Source organism: Vicugna pacos, chromosome 14, assembly GCF_048564905.1.
Source record: "Vicugna pacos chromosome 14, VicPac4, whole genome shotgun sequence".
Lineage (NCBI taxonomy): Eukaryota > Metazoa > Chordata > Mammalia > Artiodactyla > Camelidae > Vicugna > Vicugna pacos.
The window spans coordinates 18,213,472-18,231,791 of NC_133000.1; the positions used below are offsets into that span (position 1 = coordinate 18,213,472).

The 18,320-nt window shown below is 43.9% G+C and overlaps 1 long non-coding RNA gene across 3 annotated transcripts in view; it reads left to right on the forward strand.

The window, feature by feature from the left end:
- The first annotated feature begins 2,708 nt into the window (after positions 1-2,708).
- The window catches only part of LOC140701131 (uncharacterized), a 39,680-nt gene continuing 24,068 nt past the window's right edge, over positions 2,709-18,320 (forward strand). For 2 of the 3 annotated variants that reach the window (XR_012080008.1, XR_012080010.1), the window contains exons 1-2: positions 2,709-2,754; positions 8,308-8,398. This is a non-coding gene — a long non-coding RNA (uncharacterized lncRNA). Of the gene's footprint in view, positions 2,755-8,307; positions 8,399-16,578; positions 16,654-18,320 lie in introns of all 3 variants that reach the window. The other variant, XR_012080009.1, reaches the window with a different exon arrangement.

Sequence of the window (18,320 nt, forward strand, 5' to 3'; positions counted from 1 at the left end):
TTTAGCATATGATCTGGCAATTGCATTTCTTACTAGGCACCCAAAGGAGTTGAAAAAATATGTCCAGACAAAACCCTCCCACATGGATGTTTACAGCAGCTTTGTTTGTAATTGCTAAAACTTGGGAACAATCGAGATGTCCTTCAGTAGGTGAATTGGTAAATAAACTGTAGTACTTCCAGACAATGGAATACTATTTAGTACTAAAAAGAAATGAGCTGTCAAATTAGGCAAAGACATGGAGGAACCTCAAATGCATGTATGTCATAATATATTCGTCCAACCTGTAGAGTGTACAACACTGAGAGTGAATAATAAAGTAAGCTAAGGACTACTCTGATGTATCAGTGTAGGTTTGTCTTTGGTAAAAAATATACTATTCTACTGAGTCATATGGATAATGAGGGGCACTGTGGACGTGTGAGGATGGGGGTATGTGGGCAATCTCTGTGCCTTCCTTTCAATTTTGTTGTAAACCTAAAACTGTTCTAAAACAATAAAGTCTTAAAAAATTGATGAAATAATGCTTACAGAAGGCTTAGATAATGACCTCAGAATGGAGATATTATATATACATACATATTTTTACAAAGAGTGTTTATTAAATTAAATGCTAAATAATTACTATTTGCTAGAATTTCCCGATTAAAAAAAAAAAACAACTTATCTTCAAAGACACTCTGTGATATAAAGGTCTTACAATTCATTTCCCTTCTCAGGTGCTGTATTGAGAATGTTCCCCAACAAACTATAGGCCCTGAGAAGTTTTGCAGTATTGAAACCTGTTTGACTTTGTTTAACTCAGTTACTCATCAAACTTACTTGACCACAGAACCCTTCTGTCAGCAAACATATATCATCATCCGTGAGAACAACTTCTGTGGCGCTTACTCTAAGAGACAGATACAGACAATTCACTCATCATCCAACACACACTGAGCACCCAGTATGCAGCCAGTGCTCTGCTGGGGTCTCAAGAGAGTCAGGTCTCCTATTTCTTCACACTTAACACACCAGCAGGGGAGCCAGACGCTACTCAAATAGTCATCAAACACATTATTAAAAAACTGTGCTATGTGCTAAGTGCTATGAAGGAGAAATGTAGGAAACGCAAGGGAATAGCATTTAGACCAGGAGATGTTCAGGGAAGATCTTTTCTGACAAAGTGACATTTAAGCTGAAGTCTGAAACATGGGTAGACGCCAATCAAGTGTTGAGTGGGCAGAATTCTAGGTATAAATGCCTTCCAGAGTCCAGAAACAGCACAATGGGGGATAGCAACAATATTTATTAATTTGGAAGAAAAGATCAAGATTTCATCACCTTGAGATGCAGCGACATCATAAGAAACACATTTGGTCTCTGCTTCTAGTTCCTGGCAGAGTATCTAAAATCCTGGTAACTTCTGGAGCAATAGGGCTAACCTTTTTTTACTCCCAGTTAAGTCCTTTTCAGCCACACCTGAGTTTATGCTGTTGCAGTGAATCTTGGCGGATGCGGTGGTTGCCAGAGGAACCAGCTTGTGACCAGAGGGTGGGAACTTTCAGCTCCACACCCCCCTCTCTGGCGAGGAGTGTGGAACTGGAGATGGACTTAATAACCACTGGCCAATTTATTAATCAATCAGGCATCCGGAATGAAGCCTTAATAAAAACCCTAAACAACACGGTTTACAGAGCTTCTGAGTTGGTGAATACAGGGAGGTGCTGGGCAGGGGCACACCCAGAGAGGGTGGGGAAGCAGTACATATACACCCCTTCCCTCACACCTTGCCCTTTGCAGCTCTTCCATTTGGTTGTTCCTGAGTTGTATCCTTTCCAAAAACAACGGTAATAGTAAGTAAACCTTTCTCTGAGTTCTGTGAGCCATTGTATCAAGTTATGCATCCCAGAAGGGAGTTGTGAGAAGCCCTAACTTACAGCTCGTTGGTCAGAACAGGTGGCACCCTGGGGCTTTGTGACTGGTGTCTGAAGTGGGGGCTTTTGTGGAACTGATTCCTTAACTCCTGGCATCTGATGCTAACTCCCAAGTACAGTGTCAGAATTGAAATGAATTGTAGGACACCTAGTTGGTGTCCAAAGAGAATTGGAAAACTGTTCTGGGGAAAATCCCCACACATTTGGGGTCAGAAACCCCGAGGCCACTTTCCAACTTCTGCCGCTATGACCAGCGCCTGGAAGACGGTGGCCCGAGAGGGAACCAGGGACCAGCTCTTCATGCAGGAGAAAGCCTGGCAGCTCCTGGGCTACTTGAAGCCCAGCCACAAGTCTCGAGCCCTCATCTTGTTCTAGGGGCTCGGCCAAGGAGAACCGGAAAACTGTTTGGTATCGGGAAAATCCCCACGAATTTGGGGTCAGATACATTGTGAGTCTAGAAAAAATTTTTTTCCCTTTAGATGCTGTTGGGCTGCAGGCCGCAGGGCCAAAGGCCTGTACGCGCCCAGCTTCAAGACGGAAGAAAGAGCCCGGAGGCTCCAACAGAGAAATGAATGGCTTAATGGACAGGAGGGGGTCTTACGTGTCTGAAGCAAGGTCCGGCAGCGACTCCCCACGGTGGGTGGCAGTCAGCGAGCAGGATGTGGCGGCCGGCTTCCCGCCCCAGGGGAGGGGGAGGATATGACGTCACTTCCCCGTTGATGTCAGGTTGGCTCATCGGTTACCAGGGAAACCAGCAGAAGGGCACGCCCCTCACCAATCCTTTGATAAGAACAATCACTAGCTGGGCCTCGAGCAAGTGTGTAGGAAGGTCAGTCAGGTGAGTGGGTGTAGGTGGTCCAGCAGGGGGTATGCAGAGCACAAGAGAATAGCCTTTTTTTTTTTTGGTGGGGGGAGGTAACTAGGTTTATTTATTTATTTATTCTTAGATGAGGTACTGGGGATTGAACCCAGAACCTCATGAATGGTATGCGCTCTATACCACTGAGCTATACCCTCCCCCAAGAACAGCCATCTTGAGCAGCCTGGCCATCCCGATGTCCATGAGATATTTAAAGGGAGATATAGTAGGTAATCGTAAACATGTTTGAAACTCAGAAAATAGGCCAGTTAGATTATAATTTGCTTATATTTCAGCAAAAATTTACCAAAATTATAGTTACTGAAAAATAAAATTATTGGTGGGTATACGAGAAATTAATCACCAAATTTTGTGCCTGTTCTAACTAGGGGGAAAACATCGGAATGTGCCTTTACTTTAGCCTCATTTTCCTTAAAAAGAACAAAGCTTATTCTGGTGATTAACGCTTTTAAAGCCCCCAGGAGTCTCAGCTGGCAGCCATAGTTGCTGTTCCAAAGCCAAAGAGGAAAAGTGTGTCTGCTTAAAAATGGAGTAATTAACAATGTGGGAAAAATCTTTTTCCTTTATTTGCTTTTCAACATGATACGTTTGCATGATGAAGGATGGAGTGTTAGGATTGACTATGAGTACCACAGGGAAAAAAATATGTGAACTGATATGACTATATTGTATGAAGAATGCTCAGATGTTTAGCAGATATGCTGCAAAGACCAAGACGGCATCTTGAAACCTCTAGAGAATTCTCAAAACTCCTAGAAAATGATACCGTCCACAAGGAGACTGGCATCTCAACAATAAGAATTGGGAAACCAGGGCTATTGCCAGGGAATGTGCTGGACAAATTTTCGTGGTAGCAAAGCAATGGTGGGAATCCGCCCCCGCCCCCGCAACCCGGGCAAAAGACATGCGAATGTCGGGGGCTAGCGGAATTAGAGGTAAAATGTGCTTGCCTAGATTCTCTTTGAGTGCTTCATGGTCATCCTGGAGCTCTCAGCTAAAATCCAAGGAAACCTAACCTCATCATCACCTGCCATCCCCTTCCCCTCATCCAGATGAGACCCCTGTCCTTTTTCACACCATTGTAATTAAATCATTCATTGTGCGTAGGTGTAGAGATCTTAGTCCTCAGCTCAAGTGAGCTAGAAATATAACTTACTTCATATTTCAAGATCCCATTCGACCATGGTGGTAGAAATATAGTTTCAATCAATTTGGGGTCCCAAAGGGTTCTGTAGTTCTGAAGGACACAGGGTCTATAGTTGGAGAGAGGAAGAGGAGGAAAGGAAGAGCAGAGGGCGACCACTTTGTCTTTAGTGTCATCTGCCCCTTAAGTTGTCTACTAACATGCCTATAGTCCTATCTGGTTCTCCTTCCTTAAGCATTAAAGCAACAGCACAGAGAGAGATCCTTGGAAAGCTTTCTGCCCTGCCTGCCCCACCTCCTCTGGGGTAATGAACACAGCCTCGCTATTTTAGAGGGAGAAAGCAAGGAGAGGAAAGGAAATAGCTAGAGAGAGAAAACATTGCTGAATATTTTAAAAATAGTAGTTCAAACATGTATTTACTCTCTCTGGAAATGTGTGGGAAAAGTTACGTGGGAGATATAATTTGCCACTCTTTACCTGCTCTGTAAGTCTAGTGTGGAATCTTAAACCCCTTAAACATAAAAAGTCAAGGAAAGTTTTAAAATATTACCCAAAAGGTGGAAGCAACCCAAATGTCCACTGATGAATAGATAAACAAAATATCTATACATACAATATATCATTCAGTCTTCAAAAGGAAGGAAATCCAGTCACAAGCGACAACATGGATGAACCTTGAGGATGTCATGATCTGTGAAATAAGCCAGTCGTAGAAAGACCTGCTATGTGATTTCACTTACCTGAGTGTGTAGTCAAATTCACAGAAACAGAAAGTAGAGGCAGGGAGGGTATAGCTCAGTGGTAGAGTATGTGTGTGCAGGAAAAGCCGGGCTGGTCTAACAAGATAACTCACTAGTCTAGGAATGTGAAGGAGAGGCTGGGCTGGGCTAACAAGATAACTCACAAATCTAAGTATTGGAATACTGATCTGAGTTCTGTTAGACTAACTTGTAAATCTAAGTTAATTAGTGTTGGTTTGCTGTTCATGTTTTTTGCTAGCCAGCTGGGTTTTCAAAGATATATATCTGGCTTTGGAATGTTGGTTTGCTGCCTCCCTGCCTCCACCTTTGTGATGATAATGCTGCTAAAGCTGTTCCATGCCTATTGGCCTAATACCCCAAGCTTGTACTTTACCCTATAAAACCTCATATGCACGTCTTGGAGGTGCTCAGAGCTTCGGAGCAGAAGCCCCTCTGAGCCCGCCGGCGTAATACATCTGAGTACTCCACCCCCCCCCCAAGTGGTGCTTGTTTCTTGACTGGCCTGTCATTTCCGTAACATGTGTGCTTAGCATGCACGAGGTCCTGGGGACTAAATAAAAAAATAAATAAACTTAATTACCTCTGCCACCCTTCCCCCCAAAAAGCCACAAACAAACAAATGAAAAAGAAACAGAAAGTAGAATGGTGGTTGCCAGGGGCTGGGGGAGAAGGGAGTAGGGAGTTGTTTAGTGGGTGCAGAGTTTCAGTTTTGCAAGGTGAGTCATGGAGATAGATGTTGTTGACAGTTGCACAACAATGTGGATGTACTTAATACCACTGAACTGTACACTTAAAAGTGGTTAAATCCACATTCCCGGATAGAGGCTGCTTTAATAAGAGACACAATCCAGTGGCTTAAATGAGTTTTGTGTTACATGTATTTTATCGCCATAAAATGATTGTCCAAACACACATGTAATTGGTTGTTTCATGTCTTTCCCTAGTACAGTGCCCAGCTCATAGGAGTAACTCATTGGAGTATTTGTCAGGTGAATAAATGGACCTGGGAATGGGATCTGGGGGCAGAGCACGCCTCAGAAAAGCAATACCCCATGTAATGAACGATCTAGGAGACAATGGCAGGGATTCACAAAATTTGCTGCTGATAATATTCAGTTGCCATAGTGCTCGGGTGTTTGTGAACACAGCTCTTGATTAAATATAGAAAGAGGAAAAAGTAGTATCATGTTACATACTTATAGTCACATTCTGAGTCACTTGGTCCCCTGCAGATGAGGGCTTCTTTCTGGTGAGCCTTTTAAAATGCTGATGATTTAAAAAATTTTATAGTACTTACTGGATTTTCACAGGTTCGCACAAATAGTTTACATTTTAGCCTGTACGATTAGACCTAAAAGGGACATGTTTGCCTTTTAATGATAGAAAATAAAAGAGAGAAAGGATGTAGCAGGGAAGTGGGGAAAGAGGAGAGTTGTAGTGACTGAGAAAAGCCTGGCTGTAGGGGAGCTATCAACTGCAGTTGAAGATAACATTTATTAAAATTAAAAATTCATATGCCTTTGACCCAGCAAGCCCACGTCTGGGACTCTCTCCTACAGAGTTCATAAAAATACATGTATGTGGATAGTATTGCAGCATTATTTGTAGTGACAAAAAGCTGGAAACAAAGCCAGTGGCTGAATAATTCATGGCATACCAACACCATAAATTTTTTCTTTTTTTTCTTAACGGAGGTACTAAGGATGGAACCTAGGACCTCACGCATGCTAAGCACGCACTCTGCTACTGAACTATATCCCTCCCCACAACACTATGAATTTTTATTCAGCCACTTAAAAGACTGAATTAAACCTAAACCAATTGACCTAGATTTGTAAGAGGTACTGTTGAATGAGAAGAAAGAAATGCAGAAAAGTATATATAATAATGATCTCACTTTTGTAAAGCCAAAAAAAAAGACAAAAACCCTCCAATACTCTGTATGCGATTTTGTGACCATGGAGAAAAACATGGCAGAACGCATACTTGGTTGGTGATCTGGATCGTGTGTGTGTGTGTGTGTGTGTGTGTGTGTGTGTTGATGGGGGAATGACTGGTGTTGCAGGGGAATAAAAAGAAGAGGAAAAGGAGGAAACCCAGTAGGAAAAAAAGAAAAAGCATTGCACCAAAACAGTAATAGCACACGATACATATTTATGTAACATTATATGTGATACGGAAAAAATTAAGTTAAAAAAGCGATGCAGGTCTTTCCTCAGATCAAGGGGCTGCTCTTCAGCTTTGATTCCATCATCTCTGAAATATTCATGTTAATGGCAGAGGGACAGCCTTATGCAACAGTGACTTCTGGGAGAGATCCAGACTTGATGGTGGCTGGCCTTCCTCTCTCCTGACGTGATCGGGGAAGGGCCTGCCGCCTGGCATGTGGGGAGCCAAATTACTTACTTATTTATTTACTTATTTGTATAATTTTTTAATGAGGGAGAGGTATTAGGTTTATTCATTTATTTATGTTTGGAGGAGGTAATGGAGATTGAACCCAGGACCTCGTGCATGCTAAGCATGTCCTCCACCACCTGAGCTATACCCTCCCCCCACTACTTATTTATAATCATAGAAATTAAGGTGGCCCTAAGGACCTTACGAGAAGTTTCTAGAGGTGAAAACATGAAAATTGAGCAAGAAAGCATAGAAAAAACCCTTGGAGGATGTCATGTTTTATTCACCCTGAGATCTACTATAGATCCAGGGAACAAGAACCACTTTCATCAAAGTGTTCTACTATACGATGTAAGGTGTATGATAGAGAAGAGGTGGATGATGTGCAAAAACATTGTGGTGGCGGTTCAGGACTTGCCATCTTGGGTCAAGTGGCTTTGGGTTCAAATCTGCATTTGCTGGATATAGGCTGCTTTCCTAAGAGACAGGATACAGTGGCTTAAACAATAGTTTAAATCTTTCTCAAGCAATAATCCTGACCATTAGCTGAGGGTTGGTCTGGTGGTTCCCTGGTGCTCAGCACTATATTCATGCTGTTCTTTCATCCCTTCATGCCTGCAAGGTAAAAGCCATTCATCATTTTATTTGCCTTCCAGGCTGCTAGAGGGAGATAAAGGAAAGGGGAGGGTGTGGGTCTTTCCTTCTAACAGCTACACTCAGAAGTTGAACACATCCCATTGGCCAGGGTCTACACCCACGGCCACACCTAGCTGCAAGGGAGGCTGGGAAATGTGGTCTCTGGCAGGCATGCACACAACTAAAACTTCCATCACCAAAGAAGACAGGGTGGCAGACATTAAGCCAAGACACACACAGCTATAGCCTTACAAAACCTAGGAAGGAAGGCCAGAGTGGACTCTGAAAGCATCAGAAGGAGCCCTGATCTAGTCTGGGAGGCTCAAGGAATTGACTTTGTTCAGCAGAGAGCTAAAGGACTTCACTAGATGAAGTAAGGAAACAGGGTTCCAGGAGGAGAGAACACCATGTACAATGGGGAGGCACAAGGCATGTCTGAGGAACTGAAAAAAGGTTTAATTTAAGCAAATACATAAATCAGTTCTCTTCCCAGGGACTTGAAGCTGGCTAGTGAAATCTACTCTAATGTGCACACCGAATGGACTAAATGACACCATTTATTTTCCATAGCTTGGAAGTATCCTACTGTGGTTTGTCTGGCAGCCCAGAGAAAGCTGACATTGACTTGGGAAGGTCTCATTACTCCTCATAGAAGACCTGGGTCAGTGAGTGAAGTCTTTGTGTGTTTCCTTAGAAGAATTTGACAAAGTTGTTTGCCTGGTTTGTGTTCCTTATGATTTTAAATAACATTAGGACATGGTACTATAATTTTTGTCTGCAATGTATTGAAATTCGGTGCTTTGAAAATCATTTGCCTCTTTGCATTAAAGGAACAAATTGGCAGTTGGGTAATGAATCCACCTTACCACGTGGGAGGCGAGAGCAACAATAATCGTTGACTCACAGAGACTCATTTCCATACACTGCACATGAAAATCAGTTTCATTTACTTTATAATTTCACCTTCTATTAAATCCTTGTTAAGTGTGAGTCATAGTAAACTTGAGGTCTTAGAATTTGAAAGGGCCCAGGATAAAAAATTCATGAAATCTTTCTGCACTGTTTACTCCATTTTTCCTTATTGCAACTGGGTAATCATTTCTTTTTCAGCTTTAATGTGCTTCTCTCCTTTGCTTTCCCAAGGACATAACCTTCACCTCAGTGAAGGTATGTATCTGATTTGGAGGAGATGAAAATCTGTTATGGGAGGATGGGGTAGGTTCCAATTTTTGGCATTCAAAAACCAGGATCTGGCAGCTAGGCTCTCGTCTTGAATATGGATTTTGTATGTCAGTACTTTTAGCAAGCCCAGGAAGCAGGGCTTGGTACAGTGCAGGGAACTGTAGTCTGTAATATAGAAGAGATACCCCTAGGGAGGGTTGCCAGATAAAATACAGGACTCCCCATTAAATTTGAATTTCAGATAAGCAATGAATACTTTGTTTTTGTACAGGTATGTTCCAAATGTTGCATGGGATATACTTACACTAAAAAAAAATTCACTGTTAATCTGAAATTCAAATTTAACTGGGCATCTTATATTTTTATTTGCTAAACCTGGCAATCCTACCCCTTAGGTCTAGGATAGTGAGGCATGGACTACTATACAGTAATAGGAAAATAAGATGTGATAGAAATCTAGGGCATGTTAATCACACTGACCATCCAAACTTTAAAGCCCTTTTCTCTCTTTGAGCAGAGTCTGTACTCAGTGTAGAATCAGAAAGTACTGGATACTTGCTTTCCCAGCCTTCCTTAAATATACATGAGGGCTTATGCCAGGCAGGTACATCTACCCGGATTTGACTCGAAAGCTCGTATTTGGAAGAAGCAGGTGCAGTGTGGAGCCCATTCTGGTGATAGGTGATGACAGTGACCTTGGCAGCATCCAGTGTCCAGTGTTGTTATCAGTGGAGAAAGCTGTGGGGTCCAGTGTCCATGGCAACAGCAGTCTTTCTAAGGCCTTTTCCTGAGCATCGATCCTGGCTGCAGAGCCTCAATGCCTGGTTCTGGCGCTCCGGGGGCCCTGAAGTTACTGATATCACTCTGATGAGTTCCTTTGCTCCTAACTACATCAGAGTCAGTTCTGTTCCTTGCACGGACAAACCGTGAATGATAAATGAAATATAAGCCTTCTCAGGCTTGAGGAATTGTGGAGAGAGGAACAAGAAAAGAGAGGAGAGAACAGAGTGGGCAGAACTGTGCCCAGAGAGGAGATGGAATTAGAAAAGTTGAGGAGGGCAGAGGCCTTCTTATAGGACACCCCTGTGCCTGTCTGCACACACGGAGCCGGTGTGGGAGTCTGCAGCTGGTTCTGACTGCCCGATGGAGATTGTTAAGGACCAGTGTCCATTTGGACTGCATGGTGCTTGTGCCCTCTGGGCTTTTAAGTATTATCAATTTTTAGTTTTCTAAAATTGTGGTTAAAAAACACATAATGTAAAAGTTACCATCTTAGCCATTATTTTTAAGAAAATTATTTTTAGCTTTATTTTTCTTAGAAGAATACTCTTTTTATTTATTTTTTATTTTTATTTTTTGAATGGAGGTACTGGGGGTTGAACCCAGGACCTTGTCCAGGCTAAGCATGCAGTCTACCACTGAGCTATACCCACCCTCTATCTTAGCCATTATTAAATTGAGTTCAGTAGCATTCAGTACATTCACATTGTTGGAGCAGATCTCTAGAACTTACTAGTCTTGGAAATCTGAAACTCTGTACCCATTGAACAAATCTCCCCTTTTCCTCCCTCCCTCCAGCCCCTTTCTGTTTCTATGAATTTGACTGCTCCAGGTGCTTCATATAAGTGGCTTCTTGCAGTATTGGTCCTTTTGCATCTGGCTAATTTTACTCAGCATAATCTCCTCAAGATTCATCCATGTTGTAGCATGTGACAGGATTTCCTTCCTTTTGAAGGCTGAATAATATTCCAGTGGATGTATTTATTCTTTATTCATTTACCCATCAAAGGACACTTGGGTTGCTTCCATGTCCTGGCTATTGTGAAAAACACCGCTATGAACATGGGAATGCAGTTGCCTCTTCCAGAGATTTTCAATATTTTGGAGTATTTTGGGTAGGACCATTTCATCTTGGTGAGGCAGAGGGAGTCTCTGAGGTTTAGTGGTCCAAAGCCTCCCTGGACACCAGTGTGGCACAGATAAAACCTAGGGTGTAGCTGAGGAGTTTGATGTGGTGGAGAAGAGGCAGTTCTGCGATGAAGACCCATGCAGTGAAAGTTTGATCAGGAGTCACAGGCACACCTCAGAGCACTATGAGGGCTCATAGACCAGGGAGCGCTGCTGGGCGGGGTCTGTCTAGGTGAGACCAGAGTAACTGTGGATCTCAGCCTCAAATGCCAGCAGGGAAGGCAGCACCCCAGGGGAAAAAGATGCTGTCTCAGTGAGACAGGAGGCAAGGGGGCACAACCATACAAAGAACGACACAGCAATTGAGGGCAGGACAAAACCCCAACTTGGCCCAAGATGGTGGAAGAATCGACTCCCAGTGGACCTTGAGGCCCAAGATGGTAGAAGATTTGATTTCCAATAGACCTTGAGCTTCATTATACGCTCATTGTAATATATTAGCATGTTAAGTGGCACTCCCACAGGCACCCCAACAGTTCTGAGGCTAACCATAAAAGGTCAAATAGTGAGTGGTGGCCCAGTTCCTGGGCATCCCTGCCTCTTCCTGAAAGTAGTTGGAATAATCCTCCCACTTGTTAAGACATGAAGTTACTGAGCCCATAAAAATTAGCCACCCCCATACCTCGTGGCCCATCTCACTTTCTCAGACAACGCTGTGCTCTGGGGCCACCTCTTGCCTGCTGCCCTTTGAGACAGTCAGCACTCTGTGCAGTGTGTGTCTACTTTTACTTTTAGCTAAACACCCACCCCCACACCTCGTGGCCTCTCTGGCCTTCTGAGACAGCCTGTACTCTGGAGTATGTATCTCTGAATAAATCTACCTTCATTCCACTATGGCTCGCTCTTGAGTTCTTTCCTGTGGGAAGCCAAGGACCCTCACTTGATGGAGCACGTCTCGGGCACTCACCTGAGACCTGGGACATGGCCATCCTTTCACACCCCATTTTCCTGCAACATCAGGTTCTTGAAGTCCCACGTGGCCATCATAAGGTTGTAAAAACCATGGAACTCAACACTCCCTCAGGAAGAGACACAGAGGGCAAGATGACTTATCTGAAGGCCACAAGGTTACCCATACAGACTGTCAAATTATTGTGCTAGATATGTAGTTTCTTCTGTTCCTGGCAGAGGTGTGGACAAGGCAGAGAAGGAAGGCTAGATCAGTGAGAGATTAAACAATTATTTTTCCTTCTGCGTAGCCCAGAAATTGAGTTAACTTCTTGTGACCCTGCTCTATTTCCCCACCTTCCAACGAACTCCATGTGCTTCAGCCACACTGGGCTGCTTGCACACGTCACCACTCGGCCCTGGAATACCCTATGGAGTTCTGAGCAAGTAGCTCAGCTGTTGCTGTCTGTGTCCTGGAGAAAAATCAATGGTTTCCTAGGTGCCTCAGCCTTGAACACGATGGGTTTCTGTTCATCCAGTTCCCGTGCTGTGGAGCTCTCCTTTCTCCACTTGAAAAAACTCATTCGCCCCTCAAGAGCCAGAGCAAATGCCATGACTGGGAAATTTATTGAGACCTGTGCTCCCTTCTGTGTTCCCTCCCCAGGCAGAATTAATCCCAGCAGTCTCTCCCTGCCTTTTGTATCTGATGGTTATGTGTCGGTCTGCTTTGCTGGGCCACGAGCACATGAAGGCAGAGAGAGCATGGTTTTCATTGTTATGTGCTGGCTCCTGACATGAAACTGAGCTTCCTGGCGACAGACCCCTCTACGTCCCCCATCTCCTGTTTGTAGAAAAGCTTTAGCCTAGACCTTCCCTGAGTTCCAAAGAGCAAATTTAATCAGAGAAGTGAGAAAATGCAGAAGCAAGGGAAAATAATTGAGCAAGACAAAATAATAATAGTTTAGTCATTAAACAAAGTCAGGGACCTTTAATTCCTCCTCAAGGGCTAGAGATATCACCCTGAGCCATATCCTTGAGTTGTTCTGTGGATACTAAACCCCTCACCGGGCGGAAGAAGTTAACTACATGCTGACCACCAGCACGTAGACCCCACACCGGTTGGAATCAGAAGGTTGATGATGTTAACTCCCGAAATACCACCTCGTCACATCACCACCAACCAATCAGGAGAATGACCACGAGCTAATCACGTACCCTGCAATCCTCTCCCTCACCTTGCCTTTAAAAACCCTTCCCTGAAAGCCGTCGGGGAGTTTGGGTCTTTTAAGCATGAGTTGCCCACTCTCCTTGCTTGTCCTTGCAATAAATGCTATACTTTCCTTCATCACAACCCAGTGTCCGTAGACAGGATTTGCTGTGAGTCAGGAGAGCAGACTCAAGTTTGGTTCAGTAACAGACACAGAGCCTGGCAAAGAGCTGGGTACTAGGAAATGTTAGCTGGACAAATGGGATGAGTGCTCTCCTTTGTCTCCCCCTGTTTAACTACTCCAGTTTCACATCAAAATGGCCTTTAATTATATTTATCTTTGATTTAAATGCTCGTGAGATTCCATTCCATTCCATTCAGTATAGCCATTTAGTGAAATAGTTTGCCCACAATGGCACGTTATGGTGGTTAATTGATTGGATGTCTTGGTTTGATATCTTCATTCATAGAACATCAGAGTATGACGAGATCTTAGAAGTCATCTGGTGTGTGACTCTATGATGTCTGTATGCCAATGCTTTGATGTCATACCTGCAGGTCTCTATACTAATACCTCCCTCTGGTTCCACGCTACTGCTCGGTCACCCTCCTTGTTCAGTAATCAACAGCACTTGCTCTCTGCTTTCTGATGGGGATGATTGTGACCATGATGGAAAGTGTTAGCTGCCAAGGGAATTGCTCTGCCATCTTCTTGATAACAATATTAACATCTAATATTTAGTAAATGTCTACTGCTCTGAAGACATTTTGCTGGTCACTGGAGGACAAAAATGCCAGGACAAAAAAAAAATAGTACTTGTTTTTAAGGAACTAGTAAGTTAAGAAAAAGAGCTAGACCAGTCGAACAATTCTAGTACAGTCAGACGATTGTTGGGTGGGAGAATGTAGAAACCCAAGGGAGGCCAGGCCTGTGAGGCGTGGGGAGGGGATGCGTGGTGGCAAAGAGGGAGCAGAGAATATGGATGAGGGGTTTGCCTGCTGGGCAAACTGGGGAAGCAGTTCCAGAAAGAAGGGATGGGATGTGCCAAGCGAGGAAGTGAGAGCAAAACGCTTGTGGTCATTGCCTCCAATCCCGTGTTGCAACCAGAGAGGCAGTGGTTAGGGAGGTGGAGAGGCAACTGATGGGGCCGGAGACAGAGGCAGGAGTCAGGTCATGAGGGGCTTTTCTTGTTACGCAAAGAATTCATTCTCATTATGTTGGCACTGAGATCTTTGTGAATCTTGAGCAATGGATTGATATGCATATTAGAGAGACCTTGCTGGTATCACTATGGTAGATAGACACTGAGACAAGGTTGAGGAAGACTGGTGAAGAGGTAATTTTATAAAAGACAAAGGGTGAGAGTCTGGTGGCGGGGATGGGATGAGGAACATAAAGAAGAGATACTTAAGATGTAAATGTAAGAGGTCTTGGTGACGTGGGTAAGAGGGAAGGAGAGGAGGATGAATTCTGGTTTGGTGACTAGGGGTCCTGGGTGGATGGCGGTGGTGAGTTGAGGATGAGAAGCCCACGATCCTCCAGGTCAGGATGGTTAATGTCATTTTTATCTACTGCTCTGATGCTCAGAAGACAGTTCTGGCTAAAGATACAGACATGACACTGACAGTTCCCAGAGAGAGGACCACAGGTTACAGGATCTCCAGGGACGCCCAGATGTAGGAATAGCTAACAAAGGAGAAATGAAGGAGGAAAAGCCAGGGAGAGGAAGAATAGGAGAAGGTCATGGCCAGATGAAAGCGTTAAGGGGGAGAAAGTGATAGAGTTCAATGCTGCAGAGGGGAGCAGGACCTCAAAAAGGTCATTTATTTTAGCCACTTTGGGGGCCACTGGAAGAGCAACTGCTGTGGAGTGGGAGTCAGGAGGCCTAAAGACAAAGGTAGAAAACTTTTTCTAGAAATTGGGTTGTGAAAAGGAAAGAGAAGATGATGAACAAAGAGAGAGTCAAAACAATTTTTTTTACATACGAGAGAACAGACTTGGACCTACTTACATGCTGAGGGGAAAGAACCAAATGAGAAGCAGGATGGAGGCTCAGGGAGGAAGGGAATAGTTGGGGCAGGGAGGAATTGGAAGGGGTCAGGGGATTGGAGGAAGGCTGATCTTTGAAACGTCAAGGAAGGCCGTGGGGACAGCTGCTACTGAGGTTTTGGCTGGCAGAGCCAAGGGTAGGGGTAGGACAAGAGGTTTTTGAGGGGATCTGTGCCCCTGGACTCTGTACTCAGGGAGCTGGGAAACACGGTCACTTGAGAGAGGGTGACTGTCTCACACTGCTGGGCTGCATACTCTTTCTGCCATTCACTAGCTTATGACCCTGGAGAAACGTACCCAAACACCACGTGCCTCAGTTTCCTCATCTGTACAATGGAGATGATAATAATCTGTAATGGATGGTTGTAAGAATAAAATGAGTTAAAATATGTGAAGGGCTTAGAACAGGGGTGGGCATATAATAAGTGTCGTATAACATCTATTGTTACTAGCCTTGTCTCATCATCATTATCTGCAGAGCCAGTGGGTTTTGGGTGTAAGCTGGAGGCTATAAAGATTTGGACCAGTTGTTGAGTAAAATAGGAGAAGGGAGTAAGAACATGAAAGATTGCTGAGCAATACTGGAGGTACAGATAAGACCAAAAGATAAAACTTGCTAACATTGTAAATCTTCACAGCTGTGTGACGTTATCACTGAATCCCCAAAAGGCATGGGTTTTATTTCCCTTATATAGATGAGGAAACTTGAGGTGTAGAGATGTCCAGTCACCTGCCTATGGTCACACACTGGTGAGGGGCAGACCCAGTGATCTGACTCCAGTGCTCTGATTTTTAACCAGTCTGGTGCACAAAACACACCACAAGGCAGCTCACAAACCAAACTGTCATCAGCCGTTTGGAGCTGTGGTTGCAGGGGTGATGGAGGGACTGTGACACGCACGGGGAGAGAACAAAACAAACAGGGTGATCTGATTGTGAGGCACTGCTATGACACTGGCTAGTGCAAGTTTCCTTCGACACAAAAAAACACTAGTTTGCATCTCAGTGCAAAGACAAAGCCAGACTGCGATGGGGTTTGGTAAAAGAAGCTTTTGAATAAATGGACCCTTTATTCAAGGACTCGCCGGCACATTAAAGTTTATGGGACTGATAATGTGTATTATCTGGGATACACACCTGGCACAGCAAAGTGATTAGCATGTCTTTGCTGAATAAACGACTGATAAAGTGATGGCTCTGGAAGACGAAGGAGAAAGATTGGGGGATCTTTTAGAAATTAATCTACCAGAGGACATCCTATCTAAAACGCTTTCTCTCCTACATTTTACAGTATTGGCAGTCCCCAGAAATTACTTAAACGTCTGTAAAGCACTCACCTAAACAACTGAAATCACCCAACCATATTAACTGTCCTTTTAACAGCCACAGTCCTACCAGCTTCTAGCGGGTAATGGCCCAGCTGGTTTAAATGGGTCTCCATGGTTACAGGCATGCTCTGGTTTCCATGGTTACATTTCCCAGTCCCTCACAGGAGTGAGAAATATATATTTGAAATTTAAAAGGATTTTTTTTTCTTTCTTGCTAGCCTACACAGCAATCCAAGGTTCCAAGGTCTGGGATAAAAGTTCGAGTGACCTCTGGGGAAGAAAAGGGAGAAATGGTAATAGTATTTGTAATACTTGTGATTCAACGGGGAAACATTGTGGCAGTAGGAAGAAATTGCTGTATTATGAGCCCGAGTATTTAGCTTAATTAGTGGAGGAGGAAGAAGCGAGAGGGCACAGCATATGAATGTTCAGATATGGCTTCCTGGGGCAAGGGCAGGATGTCCTCTGAAGGTGGAGGGGATTCTTCCATGTTAGAGTTCCTTTAAAATGCTCATTCCTCTTTGCCAGAGCAACGCTGTGGTCTCCTAGCATTAATTGCCCTCCAAGTGCTCATTTCAGACCATCCCTTTTGACCCATTTTTTGTTAACCAGGCATCTGTCACAAGACATCAGCCCAAGTCCAGACACTTCGTTGGATCTGGCATTTCTTGGCAGAGGGAACCCACGTGGAATTCTAGTGCCTCCTCGTGGTACCTCTAACATTTCCAGCTCTACGTTTTCCTGGAAGCAAAAATAGTCTTTCTTCATGTGTTAAGGTACCCATTCTTCCACCCACCCATCCATCCATACACCAATCCATCCACCCATCCATCCACCCGACCCTCTCTCTCTCCCACAAGTTTTACTGTGTATCTATTATATTTCAGTGAGGCCCTAGAAATAATCCTAATAAAAAATATAGGCTATTGCTGTCACACAGTTCACAGTCCACATATAGGGAGAGGACAAAATACATGAACAGCTCCTAACAGCACAAAGAGCTACGAGAGAGTGACAGAGGCACGGACCCACTGGCTGGGGAAGCTCTGTACGCTTTTAAGCTAGAAGACATTTTTGAGCTCGATGTTCAAGGATCCTGTCCCTCAAGGTTGCAAGATGAAAACAAAAGGGCAATATTTTATCAAACAGGAATTTCTGTCATCAAAATAAACTGGAGTATAAAATATAGTAATACCTGTCTTTATCTGAGTTCATATGTTTGCTACCTTCAAAGCAGCTCTGCAGTCAGGAGTAGGTACATAGACTTTGTGCTGTTGAAAGAAACCAGAGAAGAATGTGTCAGTATTAAACGAACTGCAACACAGCATCATCGGCTGACAGTTACGGGGCATCTGGAGCAGAAATGACAGGCATCTCCTGGAAGGACTAGGCTGATCACTGGGCAGAGGGTGTGTGTGTGTGTGTGTGTGTGTGTGTGTGCGCTCTTATTATGCAGAGTGGCACAGGTACAGGCGAGGAGGAAGGCACAGACACCACTCGCCCTCCCCCAGCAGCAAGGGCTTTGTGAGCAATCAGAAGAGATTGTGCCTTATTCCAAAGGCTATGGAGTCACTGAAGGATTTTAAGTAAGGGAGTGATATAATCGAATTTGTATATTACAAAGGTCATTTTTATAGCATTATGTTCATAAACAAAGTCAAGAGTGACTCCTGGGCTCTGGATTGAGTGACTTCATAGACAGTGGTGCCCATTCACGGAAAGAGATAACAGTACAGGAAGAGAGGTTGGGACATGGTAGCTATACCTACTGGTTTCTCACGTGACCTCCCAGAGATATTCTTTTCTTCCACAAGCATATTTCATTTAAAGCAAATGATAAATTCTGTGTTGGTCAAGTGTTTGAAGCACCTGTGGAGCTTCCAAGTGATGCTACCAAATGCAAATCTGTGTGCCCGACGTACAATGAGGCCAAACAATACTGAAATGTCAGAGTTTGGAG